Source organism: Chrysemys picta, chromosome 10 (genome assembly GCF_011386835.1).
Source record: "Chrysemys picta bellii isolate R12L10 chromosome 10, ASM1138683v2, whole genome shotgun sequence".
Lineage (NCBI taxonomy): Eukaryota > Metazoa > Chordata > Testudines > Emydidae > Chrysemys > Chrysemys picta.
The window spans coordinates 24,319,000-24,338,715 of NC_088800.1; the positions used below are offsets into that span (position 1 = coordinate 24,319,000).

The 19,716-nt window shown below is 40.8% G+C and overlaps 1 protein-coding gene across 1 annotated transcript in view; it reads left to right on the plus strand.

Annotated features, from left to right (window-relative positions):
* The window catches only part of UNC13C (unc-13 homolog C), a 402,369-nt gene that overhangs the window by 38,168 nt on the left and 344,485 nt on the right, over positions 1–19,716 (plus strand). The gene's annotated exons all lie outside the window — the stretch shown is intronic.

A 19,716-nucleotide genomic window follows, 5' to 3' on the forward strand; every position in this document is an offset into this window, starting at 1 on the left:
CAACAGCTACTTAGCCAGCAAAGCCCGAAACAAAAGACCAAAAGAAAACCCAGTCTTCCTCAGGAAAACTTATCTTACAGGTCACTAGAATTGGAGAGACACTAGTGTTGTGCCCAAGTTTGGCAGTGAAGAACGTGTCATAGTAGACATTTTCCTAATAATTCCTTTTGAGGGAGATTTTGAAAAGCACTTGGAAGTATTTAGGAGCACAAGAACCATTGCAGGTCAATGGGACTTGTGTTCTTAAATCCCATAGGCAAAAATGTTCCTTCTTTATTTTGATATAAAACATCAAATGTAGGACAAAATCCTGCTTTCATTTATACCCCTGCAACCTCCTAGTCTGACCCTCAATGTGTATGCTACTAATTTTTCTACCTCATTGCTAGTGAACTGCTAGCAGCAATTTTTCCATTTTTCCTGTCAACAAAGCTTTATTTAAGTTTGACCTTCTCTGTATCAGACAAGCATCACTCATCTCTTGTGATGTACTAGCTTTAATATTAGCTTTCAAGCAGTACACTATATCTTCCGAGAGTCTGCTCTAGGCAATAGAACATCCTTTAGGCTTATCTGCCTTAATATTCTGCACTGTAGTGATAATTTTAGCTTCTGGGTACAACATCTATTATTTCTGCATGGCTTAATTGTATTATTGTTTTGGACAGGCAATCTATTTCCTTAATTTGGTGCCTTTATTTGGACTTACTTGTTACCGCTTTATTTCCTCTACTTAGCAATTATATACTATTGTAATTAGGGAATTGTTAAAATCAAACTACCCATTGCTCATGACCATAGATACCTTAAAACGCCCACAAATTATGCCACTTTTGAACAGCTGTGCTGTGATATAATTCCTGCAAGTTCCATCTCCAGCGGGGTTTGTGCCAAGGAACGACATGATTGGTGTCAGTTAATAGTTCTTGCAACACCCTTGCAGAATTATCATGCCCAAAAATAGTATATTGAGAGAGAAACTGAGGAATCCTTAAATCACTGTGCAATTCTGGTATTGGTTCATACTGTGAGATAGAATTGTATGCTACCCACAAGGGTCGGGAAATAAACAGGGCCGAAAGATTTGAAGCATCTGTTTGCTTGATGGTGGAAGTTTTCCAAACTTCTTTGGCTGAAGCATCTCTGATGGTGACATATGGAGCTATAATCCCATCAACATATCATAATCCACTTCAGTAGCCCCTTCTCAGCTGGTTTACCTTCTACTCTGGAGGTATGTGCTTTTCCAGCATTCCTTTCCTCTTCCAAGCTTGTTCTTTGAGGGTGGGAGAGTAGCAATCGGTTGGCCACACTGTATCTTGCACGCCGTGAATGGCAAATGGTGATATTATTATTAGAAAGCAGTGGGGCAGAATGTTCATTTGCTAACAGCGAAAAGAGGTTGTTGTCCTCCACAGCAGGTCTCGAATTTGCTTAATTTTCAAATAGACTTTGGACCATGATTAAGTTCTTTTAATAAATGTTCATTGTGATGTTTGTTTAGCGACGTTTTGTACAGCCAAACTGATCCTTGCACAGGATACAACTGATTGCCATAGATAGTTGAGTCTAGGCAGGGCTGCTTTCCTTTGGACCATCTCACGGGGATCATCTGGCAGAGTGAATGTTAAAAAGCCCTGTGATAAGGTTGCTTTTGCCTGCATGCCCGAACTTGGGTTTCTTAATAATGCACCCAAAACACCCATTGCAGTCAGTGTGGGTAGGATTCACAAAGATATTTAGGCACTTAACTCCCATTATGGGTGCACAAGGAATGCAGTAACTGGCTATGTGCATGATCTCTTTCCAGGCACTAGCTTGGGAACCAGGTGGAAAGGAGCAGGTGGATTGCAGGAAAAGGATTTCACAGCTAATCAGGAATATACCAAAATACAGTCCATATAATGCTGAGTCTTTCTACCATGAGTTTATATGTTGCACATCTTTAAACCAGGAATGCAGAATATTTATTTTTGTTTCCATCCTTTGCACCACAATTGATATTTTTACACAAATGCTAAGAGCTTCTTTCCAGAATGCCTTAATTCTGCAGCGTGCTACTAGTAGGCAAAGTGGGTCAGCAGGCATCATAGTTACAATTTGTAATTGTAATTATGCTGCTGCTATTTTGCAGGAAACCTTGATTATCATTTCTTAATGCTGTGACATGTTTCCTAAAGCTTTTATATTGTAGCATCATTAACTTAAACTCATTTTCTCTGAAGGATCTTTTATTTACAGAATGGCATGTGATTCCTGTTTGTTTGTGTGTCCCCTGCTTTAGTCAGGGACTTAGTATTCTTCTGTCCTTTCTGTTTTAATTAAATTATATTATAATTAGGTAGACTTGGACAAGAGAAACATTGTAACAACAGAAATACCTGTGAATCACTTTAAAATGCTCCCCCCTTACTAATTACCTAATTAAATATAATGGAGTTTGAGATTATCAGGCAGTTTGACAGGAATGTAAAAGGAAAAAAAATATTGCCCCTACTGCTTGACTTATGTATGTAGATGTGGGGGAGGGAGATGGTCACTTATTTGCTCCAAAGGCATAGATCTGGAATATCTGGGGCTGGAATACTCAGTTATATAGGAATATCTCTGCACAAATTCACCCTCGAAGCATGTTAAGACATTGCTCACGGTATCCAAGATATGGCATTTGTTGTCGAATACTTACATTGGTTTATAGAAGAAATTATGTATTTAATGCACTTAGGGCTGTCACAGATTTCCATGTTTTTATTTAAAAATACATCTGGATTATTAAAACATTCCCTATGAAGCCCTGTGTGTGTGTGTGTGTGTGTGTGTGTGTGTACACCTACATATGTCATTTGTGATTGTACTGTTTTGTTTTACTGCCTCATCTAGGAAAGAAGGATGTGACTCTTTTGTATCTGTTTCAGGTTGAAGATTTGTTATCATTTATTCCTTCTTGATAATACTAAGTGAAATGAATCATTGTGAGTGATGAGATGGGTCAGTGTGCCGCCTCTCTGGGGAAACAGCTGCATGACCAAAACCTGTATCAACCACTTTTAGTTGTGGCAGGAAGAATAACTTTTACTTTGGCTAAAATGTAGGCATAATGCAGATTTGGTGACAAAACTATATGCAAGTTTTAATTCTGCTTTTAAAATATTTTTGCACATAAATATCAAATCCCTCCCTGTAGTAACTCGATTGGCTTCAATGAAGTTGCATCAAGGAGGAATTTACACAAAATGTGTAATCTAGGGAGAGGCAAATCAAAAAGAATGATCTCACACATTTATCCAAAATTCCAGTTGAACCAGAACTTTTTTTAAGTTCATAACGGTTTGGATACGTTTTTAAAAATTATTTGTCACTGCAAGAGATTGGGTGGCACAGAGGATTTGCCTTGGAATACAGAGCCTTTGACTATCCATCAGTCATTTACCAGTCTAATCTTTGAAGTGCCTATCACCTTGGTATCAACACCCCAGTCAGTGGTATCTCATAGTTATTGGTTCAAGTCTATCCTATGTGAAAGAACATTGTCATTTTCTAATGGCAACCAAATGTGATGCAGATTTGATCTCAGTCCAATACCCTGTTTATATTACAAAATAATAATAAAGCCCTTCCAGAGTTCAGACTACTTGCCATCCAGGTGGGGGCTCAGCATAGGAGCTAGCTCCTAGATGACATGCAGACCAGAGTAGTCTGGAGAAGTGTTCATGCCTATCAGGACTGAGGCACTCGGAAAGGCCATTGCTCAGTTTGTACTATTTCTGTGGATAAAGGGGGCCAGTCATCTGGTACTTTTCACAAGTGCTAACTTCATAGGAAAAAAATAATCAAAGCAATAATACCCTTCTCCTCCACACACATTTTCACTCACCTATGCTCTTCCTAGTTTTAGGTATGAGCAGATGAGGATGCTTCATACCAGCAGCCGGATGGGGCTGGCTCACAGCAGCTCAGCAAGCCTGCACTTTCCAATGGTGACTCCATCTTGCTCCAGAGTCTAAGATTTCATTTTTTTAAAAAAGCACATAAGTCTCAAAAGCTTTCTTGGTTTTGAAGATAACTTTCTAAATGTGAACAGATTTAAACCAATGCACTGATGTCTGCCTGAGACTGCAGACAACTCATAACAAAAGATCTGAGATGTGCAAACTCTCCTTAATTTCAATAGTATGGTACGTCTAAGCCTTATGATGATGACTGTTTAAATATCCACATTAATAACCATTCAGCTGCTGAGCAAAGCATGCTAGAAAGAAAAGGGACTATTGTATTAAGAAGATTTGCATCATTTGCTCTGAGTGGCATCTTATTTTGGCATCACAAGTGAGTGGAATTTAGGTTGTGGGCAGAAGTTGAACTCAGAACAGCCACATTTTCTCCCTCTGTTCGATATCTGGTCACTAGAAAGTTCTAGAGCTATATCCAGCCAAAGCAAGAAATGCTTTGAGAGAGCCAACAAGAGAGCAAAATTTCCTGTCCAGTTTTACCAACACAAGCTTAGATGGCTTGGATAAGTACCTGTCAGGTTAGATGTTTATATGAACCAGATCTCTGAATCTCTTGAAGTACGGCCATCAGCAGTGAAAAATCTAATTTTTCAAAGCTCTCTCTCGCTTCACATAGCTGGATTGGCTATATCAGTTCTAGCTGTGATCTTGTCAGATCTCATAAACAAAACCGGGTTATACCTGGCAGTACTTGGCTTTGATATCTTCCCCACGGCTACTAGGGTGCTGGAAGTGCCATGTTTTTAACATACAACCGAGATTCTCTCCTATGGCATTTTACACAGCAACAGAAGTATTAACCTCAGTGTCCTGGCCAAATTCCTTTTTGGATAATTGCATTCTGTCTGTCTAAAAGCCCCCTTCTGTCCATCTAATCTACATGCTCTAGTTTCTTGGCCACCCTTGTTGTATGTGCCTGCACTAAGCTGTCGAGCTGTGTTATGTGCAAACTTTGGCCCACTTTCTGGCACACCCACCTTTCCTGCCTCTCGAGTGCTTTGCAGGATGCCATTGTAGATTTACCTGCTCTGTCCTAGCACCATTAACTCCTGAACGTCTGACCAGCAGCATAGCCACTGGCTTCTGAAGGGAACATGGTTCATAAAGCTACTGCTTTACAGCCTCGCCCAGCTGAGGAGCCCCATCGGCAAGGAGCTGGCTCTTAGGGTGAGGATTCGATTCTTGTTGTTCTGAGGAGCAGTGTTGTTTGCAATTAATACCAGCATTCATGTTTAAGAAACTATCGACAGTGTGATCATGCAGTTTGTGTTTATCATAAGAGTAAGGCAGTCTAATTGTGTCTCGAGTGGGATTTAAATGATAACATTATTTATAATAATTAATACTTTTATAGCGTTAAGTTTGCTGGTCTCTTATGATCTCTTGAGTCAGTTACTGGTAGCTGTTTTGAGCTTCAGCCTTCACAATGAAATAGTATTTACATAATCTTGAAAGAAGCTAGGTTGAAATCCCTACTAAACAGCAAGGGCTGGCATTCTGTTAATAAGAAATCTTGAGTGTAGTTGGTCATTCAGATTATTCAGCTGTATTTGCAGTACATCGATTCAGATGTAAAGCATTTAGCGTTGATTGTCAAAATACATTAAATGTAATTAAAACAGGAACACCTTCTGAGCCAGGCAGACCTGCTTCACTGTTTAATCCTTGGAGTCTTACGGTGATAAAAATTTGTGAAGTCATGAATAATAACAGTACGGAGCTGAGCTACTGTTTTGTCTGCACGAACTACAGCACCCTCACCTTTTAGTTCGCTAGATGGGCATTTGTTCTGTCCTGTTTTTCTGTCATCAGTGGTTTTATAAGATAGTTCTTGCCTACTACGTAGGACTTAGATGGAGCCCTGCCCATTTGTGTAGGAAGGATTCCCCCCACCTCACACTGCACAGCCTGCATTAAGACTATCCTTATTGTAGCTCAAGGACATGCAGACTGGCTCCGCCCAGGATGCATAAACCAGCTGGATGGCCATAGGTAGGGGGTATGTTGCACCCCATAAAGAGGTGTCAGAAGTTACTTCTGCTGCAGTACAACCAGGGTGGCACTGTGCCTCCTGGTGCACCCATGAACTACTCCTGCTATGGCCCACTTGCTAAAGGTATGATCTAGCCCACATTACACTTCATTTATTCAGGGCAGCAGCTTTCATTCAATTGCTTTCTTTTACAAAATATTCCCTTGTTTTCACAAGCAGACATTAGCCACAGACCTTTCAGTGATATAGGGCCCAGTCATGGGAGAATGGCCCATGTAAAAGGCTGTGTTCATATGACATTTTAAGGGGATTGAATATAGAATCCTAAGTATCAAAGTGACAGCAAACGTCAGGGCATGCATGCTGCTGGACCATGTCTGGTTATTGCTGAATATGTAGGGAGCAGTAGACACTGAACTGGAGCCATGTGAGTCTATGCTATGCACAAATTTACTGGCCATCTTTCTGATACAGCTACCTATCCTACCTCTCAAGTGCTTTGCAGGGACCCATCACAGAGGCCTCTTTTATACTGCATATACTGTCAGGTCGCCTCATGAAAAGTGCATTTCCATGGATTTTAGCCCACATTTGCTCATGTACAGTATCTGAGCTCAGGATTTTATCCATTATTTCTTAGGCTGTGAGGTCTTCAGGGCAGGGAGTGTCTTTAACTGACTGTCTGTGCTGTGCCCATCAGAACAGCACCCCAGACCTAATAGTTTTCATGATTTACACTATAGCAGCTTTTGATAAAATTTAAAGAGTGAAGTTTAAATAACCAACTTCTGCTAATTAAAATGAATGAGCCAAAACCCAGCAGATTTCCTGAGCATTAGAAATCATTGTAATTAACCACCAGCAGTGGCGTTAATATTTTTCATGATTTGATTTCATTTGAGTTGAGCAGTCTGGGTAGCTGATATCCAAATGAATTCTATCACCTAAAATTAGAGTTGTAGACACTTCAGCAGTTTCTGTTCACAGGGGACCATGAAAACATCTGTGTGTTTGCTTCCCCAAGTTTTGCTTTGAATATCAGCTTCAACAAACTCAAAGCGAATATCGGCTGACGCCAAAAAGTTATCTATATCTATCTGTACACCTGTGACACGAAAGTATTAGGTCAATGTCATAACTAACTTCTACTTTGCTTGGGGTTGAAACAACCCAGTTTCCCTAACTTCTAATTCAAATATTACAGTCTCTTAATTCTGCATAACACTGAGCTCGGGTCAACCAGAAAGATAGCCAGGTGTGCAACACGGCCTAAAGCTAGATAAGTGGTTTAGGTTTAATTTTAAAAGTTTCTGGTTTAAGCAGATGATGATGATTTTGGTCAAGCTAATATTCTGCTAAGATTAATGTAAATTTTCTCATAAGAGCACAGTGTGATGCATGGGGGTAAAGGGTAACATTTTAAAAAACGTCTAATCCCATTTCAGAAGTGACTTGTGCACTTCAGATCCTAACTCCTATTGTCCTAGGGTCATAAATATCTTACGCATTTTAGAAAATTTTACCAATGTCATGAATCTCCCATATGTGTCAGATTCCCCACGTGCTGTGAAATGTAGGAGTAAATTGTCCCTCAATCACATGGATAATGCTTTAGAGCCAAAAACTGTTGGAATAATTTTGCACTTAATTTTCATAGATTTTAAGGGCCGACAAGACTATTTTGCTCATCAGGTCTGACGTGCTTCGTAACACTGACCAGGGAATTTCACCCGAAAGCTTACTAGTCAGGGCCGTGAAAAGTCAATCAGCAATGGCCAGATTTGCTAAGATATTTAAGATGCAGATAGGTGCCCAAGTGCCATTGATTTCAATATCAAACCTAACCTGCTTAGGCACTTTTAAAAACCCACTAAGCACCTTGTTGCAGCTTTAGGCTCTTAACCACCTTTGTAAATCTGACCCCATGTGCTCTGCTTGGGGATCAAACCCATGACTTGAATACTATTAGCACCAGGCTGTTACTGGCTGAGCTAGCCAGTCCACAATTGTACAGGGAATAATTTAGGCATCAAGGGGAGAATGGATCTCCTAGCTGAAAAATTCACAAATAAACCACTTATTTTTACTATATACTTTTTCTAGCTATACATTCATTCTTAATGAAAGAAGCAAAGAAATGATAATATGGGATATTCGTTTCCTCTCTATGGCTGCTGAATTGCAATGTTCAGACTGTGTGTGCTTATTATACATACTTCTGATATCTGTCTAAACTTTACAGTGGTTCTCAACCAGGAGTCCAGGGCCCCCTCAGGGGCCACGAGCAGGTTTCAGGGGGCCGCCAAGCAGGGCCGTCATTAGGCTCTCTGGGGCCCAGGGTAGTAAGCTGAAGCCGAGGGCCCTGAGCCTTGCCACCCGGGGCTGAAGCCAATGCCGGAGCAACTTAATTTCACGGGGCCCCCTGTGGCTTGGGGCTGAGGCAATTGCCCTGCTTGCTATCCCTTAATGCCAGCTCTGGCTTTTTTATGCAGAAAACAAGTCATTGTGGCACAGGCGGGCCGTGGAGTTTTTATAGCATGTTGGGGGGGGGGGGGGGTTTGAGAAAGAAAAATGTTGAAGACCCCTGGTCTAAACTGTTGCTATTTACAGTTATACATATAGCTGGAACAGCTGCATAAAGGCATTCCCCGTTATGTGGTTCCTATAGTTTGACAGGATACCAGGTCATAAGTAAATAATTTGATAACCTCTGAGAAGGAAAAGCATATCTATACTCACACTCCACTGGACATATTTGTGGTTAACTACTAAGCTTTTTCTTAGTTTTTCTTGTTCTTGCTTGGTAAGATACCTAAATGATAAAGTTTGCAATATTGATGATTGGCTGAATTTCAAGGAACATTTCCATTTCAAAACCACGATGACCCTGGCTATCTAGTGTTAAAATAGCATTAACACTATATTGTACTGTTAAACTGCATCACTCTATATGCCTTGAGTGTTCCCCATTCAGCTGTAAGTAACAAAGTGCACCTGAGTCACAGAATGTTTGTTTCTTAGAGATTGAAATAAGTGAGATGACTGCAGGGACCATACATTTATAGTAATAGAATATTTTTTTAAAGTACTAAAGTACAAGAGCTCTGGCCTAGAATGCCAGGTGTTGAGTGATGATACCTTACAGATAAAAGGGAGTAAAAACTATCCATGGGTTCCTCATGGAAGAAATACCAGTATTAAAAGCAGCTTTGTTGTTATGTAAATATTTAAATCATATTAACATTGTTTAGCGGTTTGAAATGTAACTCTGATCTGTCTAGTTCCTCCCTGTAAAATATCAGAACATTCAACTGAAATATTTAAATTTAAATTTAAGGGTCAATAAAGTCCTTTTCCCCTGATCGTCCACAGCCTTGTAAAGGTGTGCTATTAGACCCAGCTACCTAGCTCAATCTAATTAACACCTTCTAAAATTTATGTCAAGGCAAGGCCTACTGCTCCCCTTTAGGCTTTAATTCAAGCATTTTAACACATGCCAAAGTAGAACTGTTTTGTCTTGACAAGTGCTTTAGAAAGTGTTCATTAGGTCTAGCTCAATAATGTGATCTATCATCACACCTTTAAAACCTACTCTAAACTAGACTTCAAACTCTTCTCCCTTGCCTCTTCTGAGGCCTGGCCTACACTAGAAAATAAGGTCAGTTTAACTACGTCACTGTGAAAAATCCACAGTGCAGTATAGTTAAGCCAACATAAATCCTTATATAGACAGTGCTAGACGGATGAAAGAATTCTTCTGTCAACCTAGCTACGGCCTCTCGGGGAGGTGGATTACCTATGTTGATGGGAGAGCCCCTCCTGTCGGTGTAGGTAATGTCTACACCACAGTGCTGTAGCTGTGCCACTATGATGTTTCAAGTGTAAACAAGCCTTAAGTCAATGAAAGAATTCTTCCGTTGACCTAGTTACCTCCTCTTAGGGAGGTGAATTACCTACGCCAATGGCAGAATCCTTTCTGTCGACATAAGTAGTGTCTACATTGAAGCACTACAGCTATGTCACTGTAGTGTTTTAAGTATGTGTGGGGCGGGAGGGGATACCAAGTAAAAAAAGGATACATTTTCCTGAACTTGTGAAAGAGAGGTGCAAGGGGGGAGCAGAGTGATGACAGCATGTTTCTCTCCCTCCTGTGAGCCAGTGCAAACTCATCCATAGCTACTCCAGGCAGTCAAGGCTCGACGGGAATTCAGGCAACATAGTCAGGGAGCACCAGTACTTAGTGGAAAGTTTATGACCGAATCAGGTAGATGGCCATATGGATAGGCACATGGAAATTAATGCTTATCAGCATTAGCTTTTGCTCTGTACTTGCTCTACCCACTTTTGGCAAATGGGATATTGCACAGCAGAGCTGCTTCTAATAGAGCTGGAATGTCTGGAGGGAAGGGAGGCCGGATAGTACCTTGGCACTGGTTCACTTAGTGGAGGAACTGAAAGATGTGCTATGGATCATCAGGCTCCATGGGATATGCAGGCCAGTCACTCTGCCTCTGCTGCAGGACTTCAGACGTCTCCCCATAGGGGAATATTTTGGCTGAATCTCAGGGTATGGCTACACTGCAATGTCAGCCCATGGTTAGTAGAACTTGAATTAGAAGACCCTGGGTTTGTTAGCCTAGAGTTTGAGTGTCTACGCTCATTTGTAACCCCAGGTGAGGAATTGTTGAACCCCGAGTCCCAACCTGAGGCTTCCAGCATCTATACTGTGTTATCCAGGCCCGAGTCCATTCACCCATATCCCAGACTTTCTATTACTTTCCCCAAAAGAGGCCCTACCTCTTTGTTTGTGGTGCAGTATGGAAAAACGTAACTGTCCAGAGGACAAAGGAAGTTGGTCTGTAGACTTGTGGGATACTTTTGGTGGACTCCCAGAGCACGAGTCCAGTGAGGTTGTGTCTATATTGCAAACCAACAGAGTTTGAACCCTGGATCCTGGCTTGACTTTGCCTTGGACCCTCCACCCCCATGGGGTTCTGGAACCCTGGATCCAAGTGCTTAGCTAACACAATTTGTGTGTAGATGGAAGGGGGGATTAGGCTTGAGCCTGAGTTGGAACCTTTGTCTTATAATGCTATGCAGACATACTCTGAGATTAAATCTGTGGATTATCTGGAGGAGATTTTCCCTTCCAGTGGGTTTCTTTGTGCAAGGAAATAATTAATGGAGTAGTGTTTATGCAATGTTTAGTGACAGTCATTCAATCGCTCTATCACAGGGAGTATACTGTGAATCCCAACACATGCAGCGGGTTAGGAAGAGTCAAGTTAGCCATCTGTACAGCAAGCACAATTTGATAAATAAACAAGGAGTGGAATTAGCATTAATTGTAGAGGTAGACACTTCTCCAGTGAGGAGCCTTCTAGGCAGAAAACAATTGAAAAGAAATAGGGAAATTATTTCAAGAGATACAATGGCAGTCGAACGCATGAATAAATATGGGCAGTGCCCAGGTTATGATAGTTACCTCAAATAGCTGCTGGTGTATCCTTTAGGGCCTGATTTACCATTAGAATTTTATGAAATCAATGAATTACATCAGTGTAAAATTGGAATAAAACAGTGGTGAATCCGAAACATACATTCTGTGTATTCATTTTAAATATATATAGTGTACTTGATACAATATCTCTGGGCATACATAATATGTAACTTTAAAAGCTTTTTAAAATACACCCACCCGCGAGTTCCCAAAATATTAAGTACAATAAAAGAAAAATAACTCCCTTCAGGCAAAAGCCAGAGAAAAGGTGTGGGCTGTAATGGTCAACAAACTCAGATTCCATTGGGCCGTTCCATTGCAGAATGGGATCCTCTGCTGAGAATGCTCTGACTTGAGCCTTTGGACATTCAGTCCAGAGACTGTTAGTTCAAGAACCCTGGCTGATTTCAACTGACACTGTGGATTGCAGGGAAAGAGGGGGTCATATACCAGTTTATAGATCCAATTCAGCATCTTGAACTCAACTCAGAAGTTGTCAGGGAACTGGTTGAAATGTTTCCTGAAATAAACACTAGAAAGCAGATGGGAAGCCACATTCTGGACTGGCTGTAGCCTCTGAGCAATCATCAGTGTTCCTCCTATGTAGAAAGCATTGCAGAAATCCAATCTGGAAGCCACAAAGGCATGAAGAACTGTGCCAAGCTCCAGATGCAAAATCACAGTTGCCATATGAGACCTATGGAAGAAGGTACTTGTGGCCATTCCTAGCATTTTGGATCAGCCAGAGAGCTGAAAGCATTCCCAAACAGTGAACCTATTAGATGAAGGTTTAACAAATCCCCTCACTTCAGATGCCAGAAACCATCCCTGCCATGCCCATAAGATCCCTCTGTTAACCAACTAGCATAATCTGTTTTATCTGGATTAAGGTTCAGCCAGGTCACTTTCATCTAAGTCCCAGCTTTGGCTGGGCACAGGGAAAACAAAGAATTACACCATATGTTCTGATAACATAGTTATATGATTGGTTTTCTCCTGGTGTACTCCAGATTCTGTAGTTATCTTGGTTACGATTTACTTCATTACTTTGGGTTCACATATATTTTCTTCTTCGCTTATATAGCTGCAGGGTGGACACTGGGAGCTTGTCTAGATGGCGAGTTAGTGCACGGCAAGCTGGGGTTTAAATCAACAGTGCACAAGCGTGCTGCACGTTAATTGGTCATGTGGACCCTGCTACCATGCACTAAAAGTTCTCTAGTGAACTTCTATCTATTTCAGTTTCAGATCAGAGCAGTTCAAAGTGCACCATAGGGAAACTGTAGTGTGTGGTAGAGGGGTCCACATGACCAGTTAGTGCATGGAAAACTACTGTGCGGTAGATTTAAACCCCAGCATAGCAGACACTAACTCTCCATGTTGACAAGCCTATCATTTGAATTAGTATGACTTGTTTTCCTTCCAGGGACATCTTTGCTTTCTGCCTGTATTAGGTTAAACATCGGGTTGAGGATTATAGAATCTGTAGAATAATATAGAATTCTGTAGGATGGCTTTACAAAAATCTATGAAAGGAAACCACTCTCTATTAAATTCTGTAGGTTTTTAGAGTAATGTCTCTAGACAGCTTTTAGTTTCAGCCTGTAAATTCATAAGAGACTTATCTATAAAGCACTGGTTCTCAACCAGGGGTCTGGGGCCCCTTGGAGGGCCATGAGCAGGTTTCAGAGGGTCCACCACGCAGGGCCGGCATTAGACTTGCTGGGGTCCAGAGCAGAAAGTGAAAGCCCCAACGCATGGGGCTGAAGCCCGGGGTTCCGTGCCCCGCCACTATGGGCTAAAGCTGAAGCCTGAGCAACTTCGCTTCAGGGGATCCCCAGAGGTGTGGGGGCCCAAGCAGTTGCCCTGCTTGCTACCTCCTAATGCAGGTCCTGGCTTTTGTATGCAGAAAAACAGTTGTGGCACAAGTGGGCCGTGGAGTTTTTCTAGCATGTTGGGGGCCCTCAGAAAGAAAAAGGCTGAGAACCCCTGCTTTAAAGAATATAAAAGCTTTATTTTCTCCTTCTCATGTGCAAACCAGTCACTTCATACATTGTGCTATATAAACTTTTAGGCACTGGCCCACTTGGGGGGAAATCCTGGATTCCTGCTGCTACACACCTTATATCTCTCACAGGCTCAAAGACAAGTCCAGTGCTTACAAGGTCAGCCAGCTCTGCTGACCAGTGCAAAGGGTGGAGGTCCATGACCTTTCTCCGAAATCAGTTTGGGTTGGCAGTGCCAGCCCAGAGCAGTTCTTGTGCTCAGGGGACCACCCATATTCCTTGTCCATCTGCACAGGAGCCAGTCACTGGACAGAATATTTTTAGGAACAAAGAATTTCATTAAGCATATTCAGTGTATGCTTATTTGGCAGATGGTATCTTTTTCTTGGTTTAGTTAATGAGATACCATTATTGTTTACATGGGAAAACAGCTAAATACAGTGTATTTCCAAGACCCCTTCTCCTCCCCTCTGTGTCCATGAGCAACTCTAGTGCATGGAGTTTTATCACTGAACATAATTCCCTCTCAGAATCAAATTATTGGCAAGTCTGACTTTGGTTCTCAATCTTAACACGCTGCAGGCATCTGAGATCAGGAGCTTTTGTGTTCCAGGTTTTCTTGAGAATGTTGCTTTGGAGTGGCATGAAAGCATATGGCACTCAGTGGGAGGATGTGCCCCCCATTTACCTCTGTTCTATTTACACTTAAATTAGCTCTGAGCTTTATCTTGAGCACATCAACTCCTCCTTCATTATAGCACCATTGCAGCCAAATGCAAATTGAATTGGACCCAATTATTTTCTTTTTTTGAATGCATGTTATTTGATAGACCAAATTATTTACATCAGCTGACAGACATAGCTCCATTGAGTTTCATGGAGTTATGGCAGGTTACACCGGTTGATGATTAGGCCCACACATTTTTTGTTCGTTTTTCTAATCTACTAGGTCCAAGGATAGCTGGTTGCAGATTATCTACAGATATTTTTTTTAAACGAATCTAAAAATATACTGCTTGCCTTACCCAAATAAGGTGAGGTAGTTTTGACTCTTTAGTGCTCAAATGATTTCTCCCAAGGCCTTCCATAAACACTTGCACCTTAAACATATGCCATGAAATCTATTCAGGCAGCTGCCCAGGAGCTAATTAAACCCTGCCCATACCACTGAAGTCAGATCACATTACTGTAAAGAATAAATTACTTATATTTTCTATTAATCAGATATTTTTCTTTTAATTTCCTTGTGTTCCTTAAATTAAATGCCTTTCATCTGCTCAAAAGTACAATTTACCTGAGCTGAAGGAGGTCTGTAAATGAAATGCTAAATATTTCATTTGTTTCAAATTATCCTTCTGACATTTTCTTTGCTGCATAAAATTATAAGATGAATAAATGTGGATACTTAAAATATGTGGTTTTTTTAGAAATAATACAAGCCTATAAGTATCACTTAAGAACCGATTTGCTGGTTCTGGAAATGACCATCTAATTCAAAATTTTTGCAAAACCATACATGTTACAAATTGTCCTGCTTAATAAATTGTATGAAAAGAAGAAAGCAAATTAATTACAAAAGCCATTTAAATGGTTTCATGTAAATATGTCTCATGGTTAAGTTTGAAATCTGTATATTAAAAATTATAATGTACTTTATAATCTGCTTCAAACATATATAAAACTGAGATACTACTTATTTGATTTACATAATGGATTTCTGCAACCAGAATATTACTTGCATTAGTTAGGGGATCAGTTCTGCATTCCTTGTGCACTTAAGCTCGCAGTGATTTTACTGAGAGTTTCAGATGCATAGGGAATGCAGGATCTGGCCCTATGATTTCTAGTAGCAAATGGATTGCAATTGAATTATAACTTTGGGTCTCCATCCTACCCCCCTTCAAATCAATGGTCAAAATCTTAATGAACCTGAAGTGCACAATAACCATGGTGTGGGTGTGGGTGTAATTAAAAAAAATCTAGACTAGAGGATCACAGTGGTCTTTTCTGCCTTTTATAATTTATGGACTTCTCCTCCTGTTTCCCTCTTGTCAGAATTGGGAATGAGTAATGAAACCTAGCCATTTAAATCAGCCATTTAAATTAGACTATGGGATAAGAATTACTTCTTAATATTGGGCATACTACAGAAATTGGAGGGTTGGTATAAATAAGATGTTATGATAATCCTATTAAATGCTTTAGCTTCTAGCCTAAGAAAGTAAAGATTGGTTACAGTGTCAGGAAATAGCTTTGTAAATGATAACAGGGAAAACCAAGTGTGTCCTGTGAAAATTGGTTTCTGAATAGAAATAAGGATTTTGTCCACTGGGACAAAATGTAATTGTGTGCTATCTGAACGGTTCCTGGTTCCAGCGATCTGATACCTTACTGTTCTAATTAAAAAGAATTAGCTTTTTTGTTGTTGGGGGAGGGGGAGCTTTACATTTAGCCTTCAGTTAAAAGAACAGTTTTCTTGTTTTTCTTTTTCCCATCTTGCTTGCTGGGAAGTCCAATATAATTGGCCCTGAAGGGAGCTTTCGGTTAGATCCTAAAATAGACTCAGCTTACTCGCTAGTATGCTCCGCTTTACAAACCACCGTTGCTTGGGAGGATGTTAAAGAAAAATTGTCTGTAAATAAATTGATTTAGTTTCCCTTCTATGAGTCCATGAGCCCAAATCAGAACATTTCTATGCAGCAGGACAGTATACCTCAGAGAATGGTAATAAGCTATGGAGTTTATTACCCTTACAATAGGTCAGTAGTGCAAGTCTAGCCCTAATAGATGATGATGAAAACTTACTATCTGATCGACATTTAGTGGTTTACAGCTCTAGGTAACTGTGGTATCAGTACAGTTGCTGGTGGATAAGTTTCAGAGTAGCAGCTGTCTGTATCCGCAAAAAGAACAGGAGTACTTGTGGCACCTTAGAGACTAACAAATTTATTTGAGCATAAGCTTGGGATAAGTGTGTCTATCACAAAGCACACACCATGCTTGCTATTAATTAGCACACTTTTTAGGGAAAAACAAACACCCCAGAGAGCCCAAACACTGAACTATCCCCCTCTCACCCATAAAGGTTAACCTTCAAATCTAAGGTTCAGTCTCATCAGTGGGGGTGGGGTGGTGGAATGTGAAGCACTTTGCATTGCTAGCCCCTCCTGCACTACTAGGTATGTGGTGAAAGAGAGGTCAGCTATGCCCAGCGCTGCCAATCAAAAGCTTTTACAAATACAAATTTCTCATTAATATAACAAGGAGAGTTAATTTCTATAAATGAGCTGGGTAAGTGAGATAACTTTGGGACTAAAATGCCAGTCCCAGACTTCTGAAAAAACTGAGCCTGTGAAGTGAGAGAAGCGGCAGGGCAGTTCATATTGTTGCAGTTAAATGGCCAAATTCACAGTTGGCATAAGGAGTCAATGTTGGTTCAGACACACTGCTTATGTGTGTTTGTAATCAAGTGTGTAGTTATAAAGGGAACAATTATGGTGGGTGGATGCCCTGAGAGCTCTGATATGTGTGGCTAATATTCTTCCCTTGTTTAGTGATGTTTTGTGTATTTGATTAATCATGCGAACATGTTGTTTATGTACAAAAGTCAAGAAATTTGGAGTTGAGTGCCATGGCAACCTTTACTATCCCCCCTTGTGTACACATGCTTTATGATAGGATTGCTTGTATCATAGAATCATAGAATATCAGGGTTGGAAGGGACCTCAGGAGGTCATCTGGTCCAACTCCTTGTAATATGTGAGAGAGGGGAACTAGGAGCTGCAGTATGGTGCCAGAGAGCCTTGTTCCGTGGACTCTAACTACTAACAAGAGATAGGTCAGAGCTGAAAACCTTGCATTTGGACTTGAGCTTCCTGAGAATTCAGGTTTGGCTCAAGCACATCTCTACTACTAATCAGGCTCAAACATATTTGAATGTTAAAATCAAACATAATCAGACAGGTTAGACTATCTAAACAACTAGACAGACATGGCTGCCTTTGGCCTCCATCATGCAGACACCTAAGTACATCCTTAGCTTTAAGCACATGAGTTGTTCCATTTAAATCAATGGACTTATAGCATGGGCATGTTTTCAGGATGGGACCCTTTAATTGCACCTCCCTGTGACTACCACACTGTCTGTGCTAATACATCTGCATTATGTGTATTTGAGTTTGATCTACTGTGTAGAAGCTATATTGGCTTTGAAACATAGAGTACAGTAACTCCGCACTTAACGTTGTAGTTATGTTCCTGAAAAATGCGACTTTAAGCGAAATGATGTTAAGTGAATCCAATTTCCCCATAAGAATTAATGTAAATGAGGGGGTTAGGTTCCAGGGAAATGTTTTTCACCAGACAAAAGACTATATATATTATACACACACACGCGCGCGCACACACACGGCCAGTTCCAGGCAACAGCTTACCAAGCAGGTGCTTGGGGCGGCCACTTCGGAGAGGGGCGGCATGTCCAGCTGTTCGGCGGCAATTCGGTGGACGGTCCCTCACTCCTGCTTGGGGCGGCCAAAACCCTGGAGCCGGCCCTGCACACACACACACACACACACACACACACACACACACACACACACACACAGTATAAGTTTTAAACAAACAATTTAATACTGGTACACAGTGATGATGATTGTGAAGCTTGGTTGAGGTGGAGGAGTCAGAGGGTGGGATATTTCCCTTACTGCTAAATGATGAACTAGCAACTGGCTGAGCCTTCAAGGGTTAACTCTTACACTCTGGAAGGCAGCAGGAATGGAGAGAGATATGTGCATTTCTCTTAAGTACACCGCCTTGTTAATTAGATCAGCTTGCTGAGACCTCAGCTGCTGCAAGCTCCCTCCGTCCTGAGCCCTGCTCTATGGAAGATGGGGTAAGCGGGATGCAGGAGCAGGGGGAAGGGGGACACCCTGACATTAGCCCCCCTCTTCTCCGCACAGCAAGCAGGAGTCTCGGGAAGCAGCTCCAAGACAGAGGGCAGGAGCAGCACATGGCAGTGGGGGGAGGGACACAGCTGCACTGCATGCAGCTGCTCCACAGGGAACTTACGGGGAGCTGATAGGGGGGCTGCTGGTCCACCCTGGTTCCAACCCCCACCAGCTAGATGCAATGGGCTGCTTTTCCTGCAAGCAGTAGAAAAAGCAGGCGGCTGCCAAACGCCGTTAGAAGGGAGCATTGCACAACTTTAAATGAACATGTTCCCTAATTGATCAGCAACGTAACAGCGAAACAACGTTAACTGGGACGACTTTAAGTGAGGAAGTGAGGTTTTTACTCACGAAAGCTTATGCCCAAATAAATCTGTTAGTCTTTAAGGTGCCACCAGACTCCTTGTTGTTTTTGTAGATACAGACTAACACGGCTACCCCCTGATACTTTAAGTGAGGAGTTACTGCATGTCTAAAATGTGAGGGATAGTTTTGTAGTAAAAGCATGCTGAGCAGTGCTTATCCTATAGAGAAAAATCCAAATGATTTAGAGGGCACATATAAAATGTGCATACTCCTTGGAAAAAATAATGCGAAGTTTGTGAAGGTGACAATTATAACAATGCAAGTTTATAGCTACAGAATACATAATACAAACTTTGTGCGTGTAAAAGATAAATTTATTGATGGAAAGATGTGATATACATAATTTAGTACAAGGAAACAATAAGCATTTTAAATATTTGAAAAAAATGAAATAAAAGTACATTTTCCATCATAAATGTTTTATATCTGATGCTGGACATGAAGAATACTGTATGACCATGAAACTGATTGTATGATATATATATATATAATACATTTCAAATGCACACAATTAAATTAGGATTATTGGCCTTCCTTTTTTAGTTTCCTGTATCTGCATGGTAGAACAGAATAGTTAGAATATAATAATTTTAATATATCCATTAAATGCCTGAAGAGCAGTTTTATTTTTCTTTGCGAACAAAGCCTTACTCTAAATCCGAAATCACCACTTTTTATGACCATTCAGTCCTACCTTAATAAAATACATTTACTAATACTAATGAATGCAAAGGTATCAAAGCTGGACATTAGATTTGAACAGCATTAAGTGCTAGTTTATAAGATAACCATAAACATCTTTAACAACTAAAGAGTCTTGTGTGAGTAACTGTGTTCATTATATATTAAAACATCTTTGCACTTGTCAAAGTATACTGTCATAGCAATCACGTTT